Genomic DNA, 19,791 nt, shown 5'->3' with positions numbered 1-19,791 from the left:
AACAACACATGTGACTTGAGAAAGAAGATACGGTAGATTAGAAAGGCAGTAAAATTCAACTCTAAACAGACGTACAAAACTGTACACCCAGAATCCCCTTACTCAGGAGAAGTGGAATGACCAGAACATCTAGAGATACACCTGAATGACGCCTGATCATCCGAGAACTACGGGATTGCTCAGAGCGATCGCCAGACTGAAGGTGAGGAGCCTGTTTTCAGTGGCATGGTGGGATGATGCTCCACACACTGAATCAAAGGCCGGGGGGCTCAACTTTGCTGCGTACCGGCTCTCCCGCTGTGGGAAAACCCACATGCAGGAAGCCTGCCCCGACGGAAGGGCTGAGAGAGGAGCACTCCTCCTCTGGAGGAGACGTGGGACAGGCGGAGCGAGCAAGGAGAGGCATTTCCCCTGCCGGCTCCTATCCATCATTTCATGTGTTCTGTGGCTCCCGTTCCAGCGATCAGAGCGAACCGCAGGGATTCATCAACACGCCGCTTCCCGTCCCTGTTGGAAGGGTGGACGGCATGCTAAGGGGGGCCCTGCTGTTCTCTTGCTCAGAGGTAGCAGCAGGGATCCCCTGAGCACACCGCTCCCCCTCCCGAGTGGAAGATAAATAAATTCCAGGAACCTCTGCTGACTGCAGGAGAAGCACAGACGTGGCCAGGTCCAGTTGGTCTCCACGAATGACCCAAACCAGTGTGGTGTCGTGGTTAAGAGCGTGGGACTGAGACTCAGAGGATCTGGGTTCTAGTCCCCGCTCAGCCATGGAGCCAACTGGGTGACTTTGGGCCAGTCACAGACTCTCAGCCCAACCTACCTCACAGGGTTGTTGCTGTGGGGATAAGATGGAGGGGGAGAATGATGTAAGCTGCCTTGAGCCCTTTGCAGGAAAAAGGCAGGCTATAAAATCGAAAACAAACAAACAAACGGTTCCACATAACGAGGAGCCGAATGAACCAGCACGCCCCCTCCCCTTTTGCCGATTTCCCAAAGAAAGAGCAACTGGCGACTAACCAGTCTGAATAATCTACAGAGCCTCAAGAGCGCTACTTTAGAAAAGCTCCTCTTCTTGACACAAATCAATGAAATGCCTCTTGAGCGCAGCAAGAAAGGCGGCCGCGCCGTCTACAATGCAAGCCACCGCAGAGCCAGGAGAGCCAGCAGAAAGGTCACATTTCTCCCCCATTCACTAGATCCTTTTGAGCTTCTCATGCTCGCAATAATCTGAGCAGCGCCATTGCTTCCGACTTTTTACACAAACCTTTTTACACAAACTGTAAAGCATATTGTGAAGCCACACAAAGCTACTGCAACCTACTGTCCGTGCCATGAGCCAAGTGGATCCTGCTCAGATCTGTTTATTTATCCCAGGCCCTACTGGGATCCTGACCCTTTGCCTAGATTAAGAAAAGCAGAAGAGATAAAAGCTAAGCGCTGCTGCCTCTGTGGGATCCCGATGCTTTGAAGTATACCTGAGTGGGACATTATTCATCCAGGAGAAGCAGCCAGAGTGTTCCAACTCAGGGAGCAAAAGTGAAATTGACCTGCTCTACAGATACAACAGGGCCCCCAGTTCAGTCGGGTCAAAAGCCCGCATCAAATAAGATTCACCAACTGCCACCAAGCAGTGGCTGATCCCAAGAGGAAATATCAGGAAATATTTGGACCCAATAAGAAATAGATTCATTAAGTATCTTGACAATCTCCCCCTCTCCCCAACTTCTTTCAAGAGCCTCTCACCCCAGCAAAAAATAGCTTTAATGTTAGTTTATTTAATATCAGTGATTGTCTCTGTATCATATCTGATAAAAATGGAAATCCAATAGGTACCAGTCCTATCACACTGGCACATGTACCTATACAAATCAGCATTAGTCTGGGATGTTACTAAAACCATAAGGCCTGCAAAATGAAATAAATACGGGCATCCCAAATTTATTTACCATCAACCCCAAAATTTACAGATTTCTATGCATGCTTTTCTTTTTCAGCAATTATCTCAGTAGAAGAAAAGGAGTGAAGCAGCCCTTCACACGGATGTATCAAATTTCGGAATGTAGATGAAATTTCTCTAGCATTGCTTTTCCTAATGTCAGTTCACATCACATTTGTTATTCTAACTCTGGCACAAGAGGGGTTTAAAATGGAGGTTAATCCAATCCTAGGAGGCAACAGACAGAATGTAATTCAAATTGGTAGAGATAAGTTTGTTCTTTTTTTACCTCTATGCAAATTGGTACATCATAACGGATCCAACCACTTGCTTTAGAAAAGCAAAAGGTCACAAGGAAGACAATCTAGAATGAGTTAAAAAGCAGACATTATTTATAATATTAAAAGTTAATATTATGGTCTTTAAGCACCATAGCTCCAAGACCATGAAACCTAAACACCTGAAACTTGGCATGTAAATAAAAAGTAAGTTTTTAAAATGTCAGGTTATAAATTATTAGGAGCCAGTTATATGTCCTTAAGTAGGTGTGAGACAAATTGATAAAGCACAATACAATATCTTAAATGTCACATTTTCATTGTTTATACTGTAGTTTTAGTTGCTGACCGATTCTCAAAGCATAAATCTTCACAGTATTTGCACAACCTTAACAGGAAGATGCAAGGATATAGGATGGAAATTTTTCGATGGAAAATAATTCTTGTGTTGTAATTACTTGCAATCAACAATTAAGTCCATTAGTTGCCAATTTTAACATATGGTACTTTAATTTATTTTAAATGATGCTCAGTCTGGAATAGTTAATTTATCTTATTTTATTGTGGTCTGAAATAATGTTGTGAGCTGTCCAGAGATGACAGTAATAGACAGCATACAAATTTTTAAATAAATAAACAAAATAAATAATATTGCAAATATAATACGAGTCAGGCAGTTTCAATTGTAACTCGTGCTTTCTAGCTTGGCTGGCTGGGTTCAGACAATGCAGCCGCTCACAGGGCTGGCTCTCGTACGTGGTTTGACACGTCATCCATACAGTCTGCCCCATTCATGGGGGCTTGCTTTGTTCTAAGAAGCAGCCCGGAGAACCTACGGCTTGTTCTAGGGTTGTGGTCACCCAAGACAGCTTGTTGTGCCGTCCAAACCCAGAAAAGCGATGCTATTTATCATTGATATTGTGACTTTAATAGTTAAGCAGGTTTAATTGCGTGTTGATGAAGTCTTCTGTTGTTGGTTTTTATTATGTAAACCATCTAGAGAGCCATGTGGCTATGAAATGGTATACAGAAGTGCTAAACAGATAAATAAGAGCTGTTTTATCATGGGTGAGTGAAAACTGCTCCCCACATGGACCGCGTTCAAGAACTGCTTTTCTCTTGCCATTCCACCCTCCTCCCTCCAACATAATCTCAGTGCAGCATTTCTCAGCGGGGGGGGGTTTTTTTTGGGGGGGGGACACAAGAGGCTGCTCTTTGCCAAAAGCACTGCAACCTTGAAGGAATCTGTACTTTTCCCAAGTTAGCATTTTCTGTCTTACTGTTGTCCTGCCACCTCACCTCTCGGCGAGATAGGCTCTTTCAAATAAAACTCTCACCTTTTACCTGAAATTATGCAGGAAGGCCTCTCATAATTCATGTTCGAATGCAGCCCGTCCTGAATTTTAAATCTGAACTACCTGAAGACACAAGGGTGCACAAGTCGGCCGGTACCCCTGGCTCACCCTCCCTTCTTGTGCACACGACAGCCACAATTCGTGGCAATGTCCTTGCTCGTCCGTGGCATCCCAGGAACTGTCAGCTTTCCCCAGCTTGGACCACGGATGAAACGTCATCCTGGGTAGCTCTTGGTCCAACTTCTGCAGAAGCCATTATCCACTCCGCCTGCTTTGAATGCAAACTGAGCCCCAGCCCAGCAGGGATAGGACAGAGGAGGCGGAGAGCAGGGGCCGGCCAACATCTCACCGGCTCCAGATGCCTCCACACAAGCATCATGGGTCTTGCCACTTGTCAAGAGGGGAAAGGAAGGTGGCTGAGGGGGATGTGGGCGGCAGGGAGAAGCCAAGCTGCTTCTCAGAAGAGAATGAGAAAGCAAGCAAGGGGGCTGTCCAGGGAGAAGTCAACACACTTCTCGGGCTACAAAGGATGGGGGTGCAAGGAGAAGTGGGGGGCAGTCAAATTACTTCTCCACTGGCAAAGGGAGGGAAGAGTGCTCCCGTGTGGCAATGTGATTAGTGATACAACTTTCCTGAGGAGTCAGTCCGTCAGAGTGGACTGCTGGGAAAAGTTTTCACAGGGAGGCAGCAAAGTCCCATCACATCCAGTGGGGGGACCAGCTGCACAAGGGCCTGCTAATATGGAGAGGGAGCAAAGGAGTCCAGGCTGATGACTTCCGTGCAAGGCCTCTGGAATACCAGCCGGAGGCAGGATGCATGATCTGCTCCAAACAACCCCCCTCTGCTCTTGCACCCTCGACGCTACCATCGTTGCTTTGTGAGCGACCCACAAGATGGGCCACTAGCTGGCACCTGAACGCGGCCAAAATGTCAATGTCAATGAACTACATTTGCACCTCAGTGTGAAGTGGAACTGCTGAACAGTTACAACAAACCTGAAGCTGCCCCAGCACCTTCAGTGGAAGCAAACTGTACTGCTGAAATAGAGTGGCTGTAAGCATATCATGCAGAATTATTTCCACTGCTAAAATTCATTACTGCATCCTTCTCCAACCTGGTGCCCTCTAGATGATTTGGATTATAAATTTAAGCATCCCTGTACAGCCATGCTGATTGGAGGATTCTGGAAATTGCAGTCTAACATATCTGGAATACACCTGGATTGTGGAAGGCTGAATTTATATAATAACAGGTTTTAGTACCTTTGTTTTCTCTTATACATAAACACTGAAAGGGAAATACATCCTGCTGTCGCTAATTGTTACAAGTATCCCAGTAAAAATGTCTACTTGAAATAAGCTTCAATTTTCCCCTCCACGAATAAGTGGTGGATTAGAACAAAAAACTAACACAGACTCTTTTTTTAGCTTTGTTGTTTACTAAATGCAAGAAAAATGAGCATGCTAAATTAGATCACATACCAAAACATGCATGCACATTAATTTGTTTACACAGAGCGTTCTTTAAGTTTATATTCTATTGTCCTTGTTCTTTTCAATACCCATCATTTTGGAACAGATACTGATGAATATTTCAATGTCCTCTGAAAAAACATTGAAATTGAGAATAACAAAGTCTACAGATTAGACTGCATGCTATCCAGATGCAAACTCTGCATACCAGCTTCAGACACTCTGCACACTTCAGTTGTACAAGTTCACTAACCAGAAGCCATTTTGCACTCTTATTTCCTCTGACATTTATTTTATTTATTTTATTTAGAAAATTTCTATGCCGCCCCATTCGCCGAAGCCTCGGGGCGGCTCACAAAACATCAATTAAAATATAATACATCAAAAATATAAAACGAATTAACAATATAAAATAAGTCGCCCTGGCCAAAGAATAAAATAAGCAAATAATACTAGCAATTAAAGTGACGTTTGAATTTCCTTTCACTATCTCACATTCTTTGTCAGCATGTGCTTTGTTGCCTATCAATTCAGAGCAGAAAGAAAAAGAGGAATCCCATCATTTTGCAACATTAAAATTATGGGGAGCAAGAGAAAAGTCTGCTCATCTGGAAACATTTTGGAAGAAACACTTACTAAAGACATTGGTCGGGGAGCAAAGCACTTTCTTCAGTTCCAAAGAAGGCTTCATATATCCTTACCCAAATTCAGAATCAGGGTCTCTCCCACAGTCCTTCCTCGGGTTATCATCCAGAATGAAAGCAACCAAAATAACTCCCTCCTTTGACAGAGCCCACACTCGGAGAGCACCTCTGCCGCACATCGCGAGGCTCGTGCTACAACGGCCAATATTTGACATCTCCCTATTTACGTGCCAGAAAGCAAATTAAAGCTAGTGTCATGCTCTTCAATAATGCATGGCTTTATTTGGACAACTTGTGGCACAGTAGCAGCTTAGACTACAAAGAAGGGGTATGCACTGATCTCAGGATTAAACCTGGACCCCAGTTCAGTGCTTCGGAAAATTTGGGGGCGATTTGGGGACTAAACCCTAGCCTAAATTCAGACCGATGTGCCTCACGTACGTCAAAACATGGCTGTAACTTTTTTCTTCTGCTAGTCTGAGGTGGATGAAAAGCGCAGGCAGAGTTGCCTTGTAGGAGAGATTATGGCTGCTGAATGTTTGTTGTACAGATCTTTATAGTACACTTCTAAGGAAGTAGCCAATAAAACCTTGTTTCCTGATAAAATAGGATGAGATTTTCAGGGATTCTTATCCCTTCTGGAGGGGATCAAGCCTTCCAAAGCAATAGTATACACTGACTCACATGCTGGCTGTAGATATTCTGTGTATAACAAAGAATACTTAAGAAAATTGCAGAGTTTCAGAAGGAAAGGTACTTTTTCCCAATACCTCCCAGCCTCTGCTGGTATTCCACACTTGAAAGGGCAAGTGGAAAAGCCAGTCCACTTCTCCTCTCTGGATCCATCTCTTCTAGGACATCAAAAGTCCCCGGGATCGCTTTCTAGGACATGTTAAGCAGGAAAGAGCAAAGGAAAAATCTTAAGTAGCAACTAGAGCTGAGTCCATAGGATCTTCAGCTTGGCTTGACCTGTTGGCTCTGTCGGCAGATTGCAGAAGAGATTCTGGTCTGCCTACACAATCCAGAGGGAGGTGCCATTGCAAGGATAAGGAAAGCCCTCCGTGAGTCTCTAAAGTTCATTACCGTGTTACAAGCGATCCCACACATGAATGGAATGTTAACCAGCCTTTATTATTCATCCCCAATTCTGACTGAAATGTTTTAATTTCAGCTATTAAGAGTGATTTTCCAAAAGGACTGTGTAGATTTTTATTATTTTCTGGCTAAGTAATGAAGATTATCTCACAGACTTTAATAGAAATGACATATTCACCAGAACAACTAGCAAGCAAGATTCAGCAGGAAGGGGGCAGTATTTTAATAAACAAACAGATTGAAACGCAGTAACAAATGATCACAAATTTCTCCAGTTGCCAAGCAGTGAAGAAAAGACAATAAAGCCAGCTACATCCAAAGTTGCATTCACAAGGGTGACACCAAATAACCAGAGTGACTTAAAAACTAATCTTACGACGCTTACGTAAGTTTTAGTAGTGCCTAAAAATCAAAACTGTGATACTGTTTGCTTCCATAAACCAAAACCAAACACCACTGAGTGATTAAAGCAAGACACTGTGAGACAGCGGCGAGAGTTTCTGACACAGAAGAACTGAGAGTGAGCATAGTTCTGAAATACGTGCTTTTACTTAGAGACCTAGGCTATCAGTCACCAATCCATTTTGAAGCCTTCGGCAAGTCACCTTCTTGTTTCTCAACAAGAAAAGAGGTGTGATAATGAGTGTCCCTGTTGTGAAGGCAGACAAAATTGAAACTACCTTAGAATCCTTAACTGGGACTAGAATCCTGCACACACTTGCAGTATGGAAGTAACTCCCACTGAACCCAGTGCAGCTTGCCTCTTGCACAAATGCAAGGGCTGAACTGTAAGGAGCGCTTTTGAAACTAGTAGCATAAAACAAACTCATGGATCATTCAGTGTAACATTTGCTTATCTTGTGGCTCAAGTCCAGGAATGACTTTCCTAGAAAATAATTTACAGAACAACTTTACTCACTGCTCCAGAACTGTTGATACAGCAGTAGAAATATTCCCATTACAGTCTCATTATATTCTTAGTATTTAAAAAGGCCCTGGGTGTGCAAAAGTCTGGATTATAGATGGCTGGGGAGCAAACTGCAAGGGGAAAGTATTCTTATCCCCTTCCTTTGCAATCTTGCCCATCATTGGAGTCGACCCTGACTATAACACAACATTAGGCTAAATTGGCTTTGTTGTCCCCTGTTCGACAGCGTTTGCTTCACCAGAACCTGAGCTGTGGAAAACTGTGCATTAACAGGTCAGCACAGTGCCCATTAGAACAGTGGGATACAAGTGAAAAGTAAGGTCAGCCATATGAGATGACAGTTTTAGGCCACCCGGTGTGAAATCTGGCCTGTTTCTTTCAGTTCTCCAAGGATGGTGCGATAGAGAACCCATTTCTGGATATAGCATCATGCCCTATCCATCAACAGCAACACCGGCCCAAGATGTCTGAAAGTCAGTCCATGCTGAGCCAGGGCGCTCGCAGTCTAGGAAACACCAAACGTGGCCCAGGGGGACCACTTCACATGCAGCATCCTCTAAAAGCTCAAAAAATCTTCTACTTGGCTAGGCACCTGACTGATCCAGCCCTTTTTAACTTCCTTTTTGCTGTACCCTGTGTTCAGGCTATTTTTGCCTCGGATTTCAGCCTACAATGCTCAAAGCACCGTTTTCAAGGAGATGAGGGAGGCTAACTCTGTGCCTTTCAAACAGCCAGGATAAATTCTTTTAACTCCCTTTTTTGTTGGCTGTAGTTGATGCTTTTTTCTAAGAGTGCATTTTGCCAATGATTTTTTTAGGCTGAAAGGTTCAAACCTACTATAATTTTGCAAGGGAAAGTAGAATCCTTTGAGTCTAGACACTGAGTTACTGAACTATTCAGATAACAGGTGAGATTGGAAAAAAACACAGGTAAGAAAAGGTGGAGATAGCAGATTTGAAGAGTACTTTTAGCAATTCCTCTGGGTTGGGGGCACCTGGCTTGGGGGAAAATAGTTGTTTAGGAGTATAATGAAAGATTAACAAGGCTCAGTATATTGCAGAAAATCTGATTTTACATAAACTGAGGGTGACTCTTAGGGATGCTACCTTAGCCACATGGGGATTGGTTCCACAGGATTTTGCCCTGTTGTCACAGGTGATATTTAACATCCATATGAAACCACTAAGCAAGGTTAACCAGAGCTTTAAAGCTGGGCATAACCAGCACATTGCTGGCACTCAGCTGTTCAATATCTAAGTGCTAGTTAGATAATATCTAGCTGCCATCTCTGTCCTAAGGTAATGTTTGGAGGCCTGGAAAAGAGTACAGGTGGGCAAAGAGATGAAGGTCTGAATCCAGATATGACTAAGGTAATGATGGTGGGAATTTTCAGCTAGGCTAATGTTTCTGTTGCAGCCAAGAAATTAAAAGACACCGCTCCTGGGGAGGCAAGCTATGGCAAATCTAGACAACATACTAAAAAGCAGAGACATCACCCTGCCAACAAAAGTGTGTATAGTCAAGGCTGTGGTTTTCCCAGTTGCAATGTATGGCTGTGAAAGCTGGACCATAAGGAAGGCTGAGCACCGAAGGATTGAGGCCTTTGAATTGTGGTGCTGGAGGAGACTCCTGCGAGTCCCTTGGACTGCAAGGCGATCAAACTGGTCAGTCCTAGAGGAGATCAACCCTGACTGCTCTTAAGAAGGCCAGATCCTGAAGATGAAACTCAAATACTTTGGCCACCTAATGAGAAGGAAGGTCTCCCTGGAGAAGAGTCTAATGCTGGGAACAATAGATGGCAAAAGAAGGAGGGGACAGCAGAGGATGAGGTGGCTGAATGGAGTCACTGAAGCAGTTGGTGTGAGCTTGCGTGGACTCCGGGAGACGGTGGAGGACAGGAAGGCCAGGAGGAATGTTGTCCACGGGGTTGCGATGGGTCGGACACGACTTTGCGACTAACAACAACAACGTTTCTGTGACAGGCAAGTAATGATATAATCATCTCAACAGGCTAGACATCAAGGGACGTTCCAAGGCTGAGCTTTGTTTTTTATGTAACTGCTATTGCCAAGAGTAATAACAAAGGCTTTCTATCCTGCACTGATTTAAAGAGGGTAGCTCTGTTAGTCTATTGCAGAAAAATGACCAAGACTTTGGGCACCTCAAAAATAACAAATTTATTCTGGCACAGCCTTTTGTGCACACCACCCACCCAGAGATTTCTGTACTGAAAAAACCTTGGATGTCAATCCACATTTGGGAAGCTCTAGGCTCAACTGCTGGTGGAAACGTTACATAGGGTGACCCCTGAAAACAAATCAAAACCTTCACTTGGTGCAACATGCTGCTGCTGAACATCCAGGAAGGAATCATTTAGAGATGGTGTCATGACGGCCTCTTTTAAGTTGGCCAAGGCCACCCCTTCCAGATACCATCACTGCTCTTACTAACGATGAAGAGAAAGGGTCCACCAAAAATTTAAAAAACTAAAACATGGTAAGCTGCACCTCTCCAACTCTCTTGTCCGTGTCCTCAGATGAACACAACTGAAAATCATCTTGTAAATCGAACTACATACATAGTGCACTGGGCACACCAACTGACTGTTAGAATGTGCAACATTTAAGTTGTGAAAAATGGAAGCATTTCTATCATCCAAGCGTCGAGCAAATATGTCACAGCGTGCTGCAAAGGGCTCTGAAACACAACCCTGTAAAAAGGTTAAAGCATTTATGTATTTATTTAAAATTTTGTACCCTGTCCAGCACGGATGTCTCGGGACAGCTTACAATAAGGAACAAATGAAATAGCAAAGCAAAGCACAACGCAAAACCAACACAGCATCCAGTAAGTCAAGATAAAACCTCAGTTAAAACCAACTAAACATTAAAATGGGTGGTGGAGGACAGGAGAGCCTGGAGGAGCGTTGTCCGTGAGGTCGTGATGGGTCCTTTGCAATTAACAGCAAACAACAAATCATTAAAATAATGGGAGAATAAAAAGGCCCAGGACCGCTCAGCAAAGCTTCTGGATGGCCTTGTAAGGACCCAGTGGTGGCCCAGAAGTACTGGTTGTTCACCACCACAATTGCCGCAAAGGAAGCACAGTAGAGCACTCTTCTCAATGTTTAGTTACCTTTGCACCTAAGCGCTTCGTCACTCCCAGAAAAACTAGGAGGCTGACGGCGCTTGCAGAAGAGCACAGACTAGTATGATCAGGTCAACGCAGCATTCCACAAAGAGGTTAAGGCTTGGCCAGAACCACCAACCACATCAGGTGGATTTCCTGAAGGCCTTGAAGAATCCCTCAAATTCTATCAACATGGGGGACAAGGAGGGGGAAGGCTTTCTTATTAGCGCTGTTGTCCCATGGAATGAGAAAGCCACTCTTCAGTATGAACCTCGTTGTTGTTGTTAGTCACGAAGTCGCGTCCGACCCGTCACAACCCCATGGACAACATTCCTCCAGGCCTTCCTGTCCTCCACCATCTTCCGGAGTCCACTTAAGCTCACAATAAACCTCATTAGAACATGATCTGACCACAACAACAGAGTCAGGAACAACTCTTCACGCAGATCGTCACTTTCTAGTCTCATAAGTCAAATAAATAAATACAACAGAGATTTTGTTTTTCAACAGTGCAATCAGACACATCAACAGGTCCAGTAAGAAAGGAAGATAACTGCATGATTGTAAGGGCAATCATGAAGTCCTGAGGCATCCCAATGTGGTAGCCGTAGCTTGGATGTCGGAGTCCTCCAGAACAACCAATCTGGACACCTTGGGAGCCAAGTCTAAGACTATTTCCCTAAGTTCGGCAAGTGCAACCATTGAGCAGTGATATGGTCTGTACAATTAGAGAATACCGAATCTGTCCTCAGTGCTTAGGGCCATACACCAAATTTCCAACAGCTCAGAACTGCTAAAGTGGCTTTAAAATAGAGCAAGGATTAAAGGGCAATGAAAACAAGGGCCATATGTAACTACACAGGAATGCCATTGATCCTAAAAACATAACACAATCATCAAAGTTCAACAGAGGACTTTTTAAGTGTGCCACGGATCAACATACTTTGATAGCCAAAAACCCATGAATCTAGTTCTGGTGCTTGTCAAACAGCACTCTCCCATTAGCAAATTACCTTGAAACTGAGGGATATTTTCAAAACACCTAGTAATATGGCATAAGGCACTGCTCTTACAAGCCAAAAATACCAGGAAAGTGCACAGACTCCTGGGCATAACTGACATAGTACTGAATATATTTGTATTAATGCTACTAAGAAAAATATCTGAACTATTATAAAGTCAACAGTTGCAAAGTTCTATTTCTCTGGCCATGTATTCCCAAGAGAAACCTCTGATCACATTATGCAAAACGGATGCCATATTTCCATTTTTCTCCAGTAGACTACCGAATAGATGCAGTGAATTTTGAAAAACAGAAAAATGCATTTGCATTCTGAACATGAAAGAAATGCAACTGGAAAAACAGTATAATTTTCCTTAAATGTAAATGGTTAAGACTGTGAAAACTTCCAGCTTTTAGCAAGTGGGAGGAGCTTTTTCAGAGAACTGCAAGGATAATTACTTGAGCTTATGAAAAGAGATGAGAAGAAAGAAAATGCTCAGCATGGGACATCAGCAACTCTGGATTACTATAATATAACCATCACAATAAAAATGCTATTTTGATCACTTTGCTTATCTTTGTGTGTTTTTGTCCTTGTATGCCTAATTAATTTGCATTTTCCATATTTACTATTAAGTTACTTAAAGCAATATATCATTAATATTCAATGGGTTTTTTAATATGCCTTAATAGATGTACTTACAGGTCAAGTAAACTATGAAAAACAAAACTGGCAGAAAAATGTCAGATATGCCACTGGAATAATCGCATACATGTTTTTTGTTTACATGAAAAGTTACACAAACCTTCACAGTCCATTGCTATAAAGCCACACAGAGACTGTGCAGGAACAGAAAGTTAACTATACTACATAGCAAATTTTCTGTGGCTTACTGATTTTTTGAACGGAAATTCTACCTTCTGCTTTATCATACAATTGCAGAAGTGTGAAACACAACAGGCAAGGTTCACTACCTCACTGCTTAAAGGAGAAACACAAAATTAAGGCTATACACGGACTGGCTAGACTTGAATGGCTTGGCTTACGATGGTTTTCATCATCATTTCTCCCTTTCTGCCTAGGTCTACCCTAGGAGAAAACAGAAGGTGTTTTTCATTTCCTTGCAGATTGACCATAATTGTGTTTAAATCCGGTGCTCCTATCAAGACAGTCTTGGTCACCCTACAACACTACAATAATCTGATTAAAGAGACAGATCAATAATCATCTTAGCTGCAGAGTTTACCCATTGTAAGCAAAGGACAATTGCTGATATATTATTTCAAACATGGGCCTAAGGGCACTAGTTACTATTTTGCAATATCAGAACGCTCAAAATCATCCCCCATAAAGCTTTTATTTAAACATTTGCCTAGTCAGCGGAAAGACACACCAAGCTTTCTCCTCCTTCTCCCTCTCCTGTATCAGTTCCTTCCTCACAAGTAGACATGCATACAATCCCTTCAGATTTAGAATTTCAACATGGGGAACAGCCTGTAGAAATGCTTCACAGAATGAAATTAAGCCACGGTGAACAGGCTTTTACAAATTTATTCTACACATTAGTCATGGGCATGATCACACCAGCAGATTGCTTCATTCCAGGCAAGATTCCACAATTCATACCATTTTGCTTCATAGAGGGTCTGGGCTGCTTTTGATTAACTAGTTTTAATTTTTCTGAAGCTCTCCGTCTTCAAATTGTTTTGCATTCTCTATCTCTACAGAGCACCTTTGACTGATGGTGACCCTAATTACATCAAAAGCAGGTCGACACCTCCCTTCATCCACCATGTAAATCTAGACGCATAAAGAATAGAGTTAAGCTCTGATCTCAGCTAATGAGGTGTATAAAGAATAAAAACATAGAATAGAATGCCCTAGATATAAGAAGGCTGCTGTTGTTTGGGGACAGAAAACTAACATGCTTGAAATTTAATGATAGCTCCAGACATACCAAAAAAATATTTGCACAACACCCTGTTTGTCTCTTGCAAGACAAAAACAGCAATATTTCTTAAAGACTTGAGCTCTTTAACAACAGAAAGAATCAGTCAGGGAGCAATAATTATTGGTTGTAACAAGAAAATGAACATTCCAAGGTAACAGTTCATCTGTTTGTAAGATTAGTCCTGGCTTCGTGCAGGATGACTCAGTACACAACACAGACATTAGAAACAAATTCTATCAATGGAGATCTCACTGGAAGCAAACTCAGGTTTACTTTACACAGTTTACTGACTCTGTTTTGCTAGAAAAAGGATTTCCCCTGAAGCAAAGCATCTATTTCTACAAGAGATATTGCTCAAATTTTCTCAGTAAATAGCAAGGGGGTAGGGAGCTTCCTGATTGGAAGTTTCCCTCAGGCAACATTTTAAAAAATGCAATCTTTTAATGATTGTTTAATTTTCATATAACTAGAATAAAGACTGCTCTGCTACTACCTCAGTATAATGTCTTATTTTCATGGAAGGAAAAAACTAATTATATGGTTCAGTAACTTGCCTGTGGTGACACATTGATTTTATTTATTTTTAAAAGTTGGACCTCAACTCGATCTTAACACTCCAACTAATTCCAAGCACATTTAATAGTTCTCTGAATTCCTTTCAAGCATTTCGATTACAAGGTTTAAGCTAAGATACTGAAACAATTTCCCCATCATTTGTGTTAATTTGTTGCTGAATTTGACAAAGGTTTGTTGCTGTTCTTTGAAGGATATAATTAGAACTAGACAAAACCTTATTTCATAAATAGAAGTACGGCTTGGCTTAGGTAATTACCAGACAATGAATACTTATTGTTTTATGATGTTTTTGAAAATACACAATATAAACTTAGATCTGAAGAGCCCTTTGTATGAGCAAGCCATATCTGCTTGCACAAGGGTGGGAACATGAATTTCCAAATGTGGATTCATGTTTGATTCACCCGATACCAGCCAGTCCACTGGCCTTCAAGATGTTCAAGGGACTGCAGTGGAGAAGAAGCAGGAAAAGTGGCAGCACACTAAACAGACTTCTGGAACAAGCCACAAAAAAACACTGCTTGCCAGTCAGAATCTCAGCTTAACATCTGGAGCGCCCAGCTCCAGTCTACCCTGAAAATGGGTCCTAGTGCCAGGACTGAGAAACATGTGATCGGAGAACAGCCCTGCCACTCCGAAAAGCCCATGGGGCCCGGAGCACAGACGCCTCCCCTGGCACCCAAGACATTCCTTCTCCCCTCCTGATTTTTCAAAAGTTGTCTTAATTAATATAAAAGCAATCTAAGAGGCTGCATGCTGCAAGACAAAGTACCACTTTTATTTCCAAGGCGAACTCTGAGCCCCACGAAAGCCCGGCAGCATCTTGGAAAATGAAAGCAGCAGGTGGGTGCAGCTCAGCCCTTTGTCTTGAAACACTCCCAGCCACCCAGGAAAAAGGAAGAGGTCAGAACTGGGGTTGTGGGCAGAGTGCGCACTCTCTGTTGCACGAGAACGTGATTCTCTGCACACCCCCGGTTTGCCTTCTGCCAAACTGGAGCAAGAAGAGGTCCAGACCTGCGGGACTGCCTTGTGCTCCATTTCTTGACCATGCTACTTGCCCCTCCGCCTAATTTATTTGCTTTCTGTGAAATGGGTGCTGGAGCAGAAAATTGGGGGTTCAAAAGATGTTTTGGAGCTCAGAGCTCACCCCTGGCTTGTACTTATGTTCTTAAAAGCAAGTCACTTTTCTCTTTTCCTCATCACTTGGCCTTCTGAGAGCACAGCCTTCTCTCTGCTCCTTCTCTCGGTGATCTGTTACTGAATGCGGAAAGAGTAATGTGTATCAGATTGCAGAGAAAGAGGCTGAGAAATTTAGCAACCGGTGGTGCAAAAGTCGTGGCCAGAGCTACAATAATACAGAATCGGTGTTGCGTGTGAGTCAATGCTAGTCTGGCAGCACCAACTCAAACGCCATGGTAAGGTAAATACTGTTACTAATACCAACTAACAAGTTACAACGCATAAGCCACCTTCATTTAGATAGGCTTAATCGCTATGGCAAGCAGTTAGTGTGTATGTATTATCAGGAAATGCACAAGTTAGAGAATGGGAAACCTGTTTCAAACAGCAACACTTTTTATTTGTGTTTTAGACCGACATGATTGAAGTTAATCCCCCCGATCAGCACGAAGGGCAGCTGGAGAAGAGCACCGTGAAGCAGGCCAAGAAACTTAGCTGACCCCACCTCGTCTCCGCACCACTTATTCTCCCAAGCTGTCTAAATCCAAGGAACTTAAACACACACACCCCATGGTGGAGTTTTTGTAAGTTAGTGCCTTTTAGCAGGCTGCATGAAGCCCCAAACGATTTTAAGAATTCTTTTGTCAATTCCCTGTTCCAATTTCCTGAGGAAGGAAGGAAGTTAAATATACATGTATGGAATGTGCAGGAACTGTGTTACAGATGGCAAAGAAATACAAATGTTCAGGAAATGCCCAGCAAGCTGCACAGAGGCCAAGTAATAGCTTATACTACTATTCTGCTTCTAAGATGTCAACCAGATGTTGAAAGAGTATAAGAAGGTCAGAATATAATTGATGTGCAAAGGGCGAGTCTCGGGCTTAATATTCCATACTTTTCATCTTACTAGCAACAGTAAAACTAGGCTGGCCAGAGCGTAAGAGCCCTGAAAGTAGAAATGTGAAACAATTATCAAATACCCCTCTAAGCACATGCAAACTGCCTTTCACTTATCACTGAACTGCAGCCCTGCTCACAGATATCTGGGATTAGGAGAAAGGCCTTCCAAGTTAGAATTGGTATCGTCAAGATAATTTTTCAAGCAACAGACCGAACTCTCTCAAAAATTAGTGCCTGAAGTTTAAATTTCCAGCTTACTAAGACAACCAACCTGAAGTTTAAATTTCCAGTTTAGTAAGACAACCAAACCTGTAATCTGCAAGATTTTTTGATGCTTTTGAATTATATTCCTGTTGCAAACCTTTAAATTTAGAAAATGTAAAGCTAGCTTAGTCCTGGATTTTTCCATCAAGGGAAAATGGTCATGCTGACTACACATATCAAATAAGTGCTACTGGCCACACACACACACACACACACACGAGAGTGAGTGTGAGTGAGTGAGCGCTAGTGACTCTGTAGTGCTTGTTGGTTCTTTTGTTTAACACAAGCTATTATTTAAGCATGCAAAACAGGAAGTAACTTTTTTAAAGTTTCCCATTCTAATATATGAGGATGCTAAACATTAATTCTGCCATATTTACATAGGAAGCTTAAACTCTAGTTTGGTTTAATCGCTGAACTGACAAACCATAAGCATGTCTGTTCTAATGCTGTTCTAATCTCCAGGAAGAAGCAAGCACAGGTGACCAGATCTGCCTTTATATTTGGAAATGCAAAGCATGGTCTGGGTTCTGAACTCTGGCTAGGACAAATAAAGATTTGGTGCCATGTCCAAGCTGAAGCTGAGGTTCAGTTTACGCAGGACATAAGGACACGAGCTGCTTGTTTGCACCCGCACCCTGCATTCCTACAAGGCTTCTTCCTCAGGCATTTCCTACTTCCCCCCTTCCTGGCTAGAGCAACCCAAGCAGTTTGCCTTCATGCCCAAAATGGAAATTATGGCAAAATAGTTTAGGAAGATACAGTGGTACCTCAATTCACAAACACCTCGGTGCACAACCAAATCGAGTCGCAAACAGAAATTTTGGCAAAATTTTGCCTCAGGTCGCAAACTCAGCATTGGGTGACAATCACGCCCATCGTCCCTGCATGATCGTGCTCGGGGGTGAGGAAATGGCCACCATCGTGGTCGCGCTCGTGCAGGGAAGGCAGGCGCGATCGTGCTCGGGGTGGGGGGAGATGGTTGCAGAACGGATTCACCTCATTTGCATTCAATCTTATGGGGAAATTTAACTTGGCTCACGACCAATTTGAGTCACGACCAGAGTCCTGGAACGGATTAAGTTCGTGAGCCGAGGTACCACGGTATTACCGTATTTTTTGCTCTATAAGACGCACTTTTTCCCCCTTCAAAAGTTGCCACGGTTTAAAATATCTGTGAGTACTCCAACAAAAATAACTCCCAGGTAAATACAAACATTAGCCACATTAAAATTAAGTTGATTACTTTTTGCCCCCAGTCAAGCATTTCAGTTTAAATGTAATGGGATACTCAAAAAACATAAGTAAAATTAATTGGTTAATTTTTAGTTTTATTGACTCAACATAATTCAGGCATGCTGGATCAGATCCCATTAATTGAGGGTACTGTATTTTTGTATTCAGTGTTTTCTACAAGAGCACGTAACTAATGTTATATGTTGTAAACTGCCCTTCAGCTACCAGGTAGTAAAGAAACATTAATATTAATAATAATAATAATAATAGACTTCAGACAAAATTCTGTTCCAACAGCAAGTCAGTCATGCTTAAGGTGTGACCCAATGAAGTGTTTTCCTACCTCCCACGGGGCTTTCCTTATACCCCAGAAGCCAAAGCTAAAATCCAAGGGTCACTGAGCAGGACTACCCTCAGAAGCAGCAAATTTAACAATAGGCCAGGTTTGTTTCAGTTAAGGTTTCTGTTCTTCTCCCTTTTGACAAAATGTTCCCAGACATCTCCACTATCAGATCTATTTCTGGAAACTTCCCCTTTCCTTAGCAGAAGTGCTGAGCAACAACCTTCTTGCTATCTTATGTAAATCCTAACCAAAACAGGTGCTATCATCGTTTCTTGGAGATAGATTCCCTTCCAACATATGAAATGCAGCTATACAAACGCATCCATATGTACAACAACCCCTCCAGCTCCCCGAGATGGTACATGTTTTTCAATTTACAGTTCACGCCAGAAACAGCAAGTACTATAATTCAGTTACTCAAAGCATTACACGGAAGCCAAAGACACCGTCCTTATAGCAGCAAGGGGAATGGCAAGCTGCAATTTCCTTCCAATAAGATGATCACTGAACATACTTAAGTTCCAAACTGCACTTGAAAAATAAATAAGCTAGATTTCATAAAGAGAAAACATATTATTAAAGCTTAGCTGGGTAAGCAGGAATGTCACCCATGCCTCCACTCGGAACAGGTGCCTCATAAAAAATTAACATCCATGGAATCGCTTGATGCGGCACTTCTGAGCCATGCCTTTAATTATACATGAACACTTGCTACCTGCAAAAAATAGGCCAAGAGGCACACAGAAATCGTCCCTGCTCCGAGATTTCTCAGCTTCCTTGCCAAATCAACGGTCTGGCATTCGTGAAGACATGCATTTTGTAAGACACAACAATGACAACGGCTGGTAGGTTACAGAGCAAGGTAAAGACACAGCAACCATGCTAAGCAGGGGGGACTATCGCCAGAACACAATCACTCTCCAGAGCAGTGCTTATTTCTGCCACCAGCTGTTGGCTATTCTGACCATACAGACTGCAGATTGCACACCTTGCTTGCTTTATTTGGGATGCTGTTTTTGCCCTGCTCTTCAGATATAAAGCAAGGAAAGCGATAAAAGCTGTAACAAGAGGGAGGTAACAGAGATGGGTGGCCGTTCAGCAGGTTCAGAATCCTGGACAGAACGTGCGCTCAGATTTGGGACAATGTAAAGTGGGAGCCTGCTAAGGCAAGTGAACCTACCACTGGCTGAGAGCTTCCCCACACCTGCTGGCTCCTTGTTAAGCCGGTACGATACAAAACGGGGGAGTAAAGAGCTGGCTGGGAATATTCTCCAGGGCCCGCTTGCTCACGGGAGGGAAGGAGCTGGAAGACCTCACTTAGGAAGGCTGAGAAATGAGATCTGTCTCAACCTCAGAGTTATCTCCTGCTAGTAGCTTAGCCTCAGGCACATCTTGGTCCTGGACCATGAAATACATCCTTGTCACCCATTTTGCTCAAAGGAGAAGGAATGCATTTCCCTCAGACTGTGGATTCAGCTCAGCACTACTACTGGGTTCATCA

The 19,791-nt window shown here is 42.8% G+C and overlaps 1 protein-coding gene across 3 annotated transcripts in view; it reads right to left on the bottom strand.

Annotated features, from left to right (window-relative positions):
- MED13L (mediator complex subunit 13L) overlaps positions 1-19,791 on the bottom strand; it is a 198,360-nt gene that overhangs the window by 146,463 nt on the left and 32,106 nt on the right. The gene's annotated exons all lie outside the window — the stretch shown is intronic.

Source organism: Varanus komodoensis, unplaced genomic scaffold, assembly GCF_004798865.1.
Source record: "Varanus komodoensis strain SLA01 unplaced genomic scaffold, ASM479886v1 scaffold56, whole genome shotgun sequence".
Taxonomy (NCBI): domain Eukaryota; kingdom Metazoa; phylum Chordata; class Lepidosauria; order Squamata; family Varanidae; genus Varanus; species Varanus komodoensis.
Note: the sequence above shows the minus strand (reverse complement) of the source record. Positions and strands in the feature narration are given on the sequence as shown.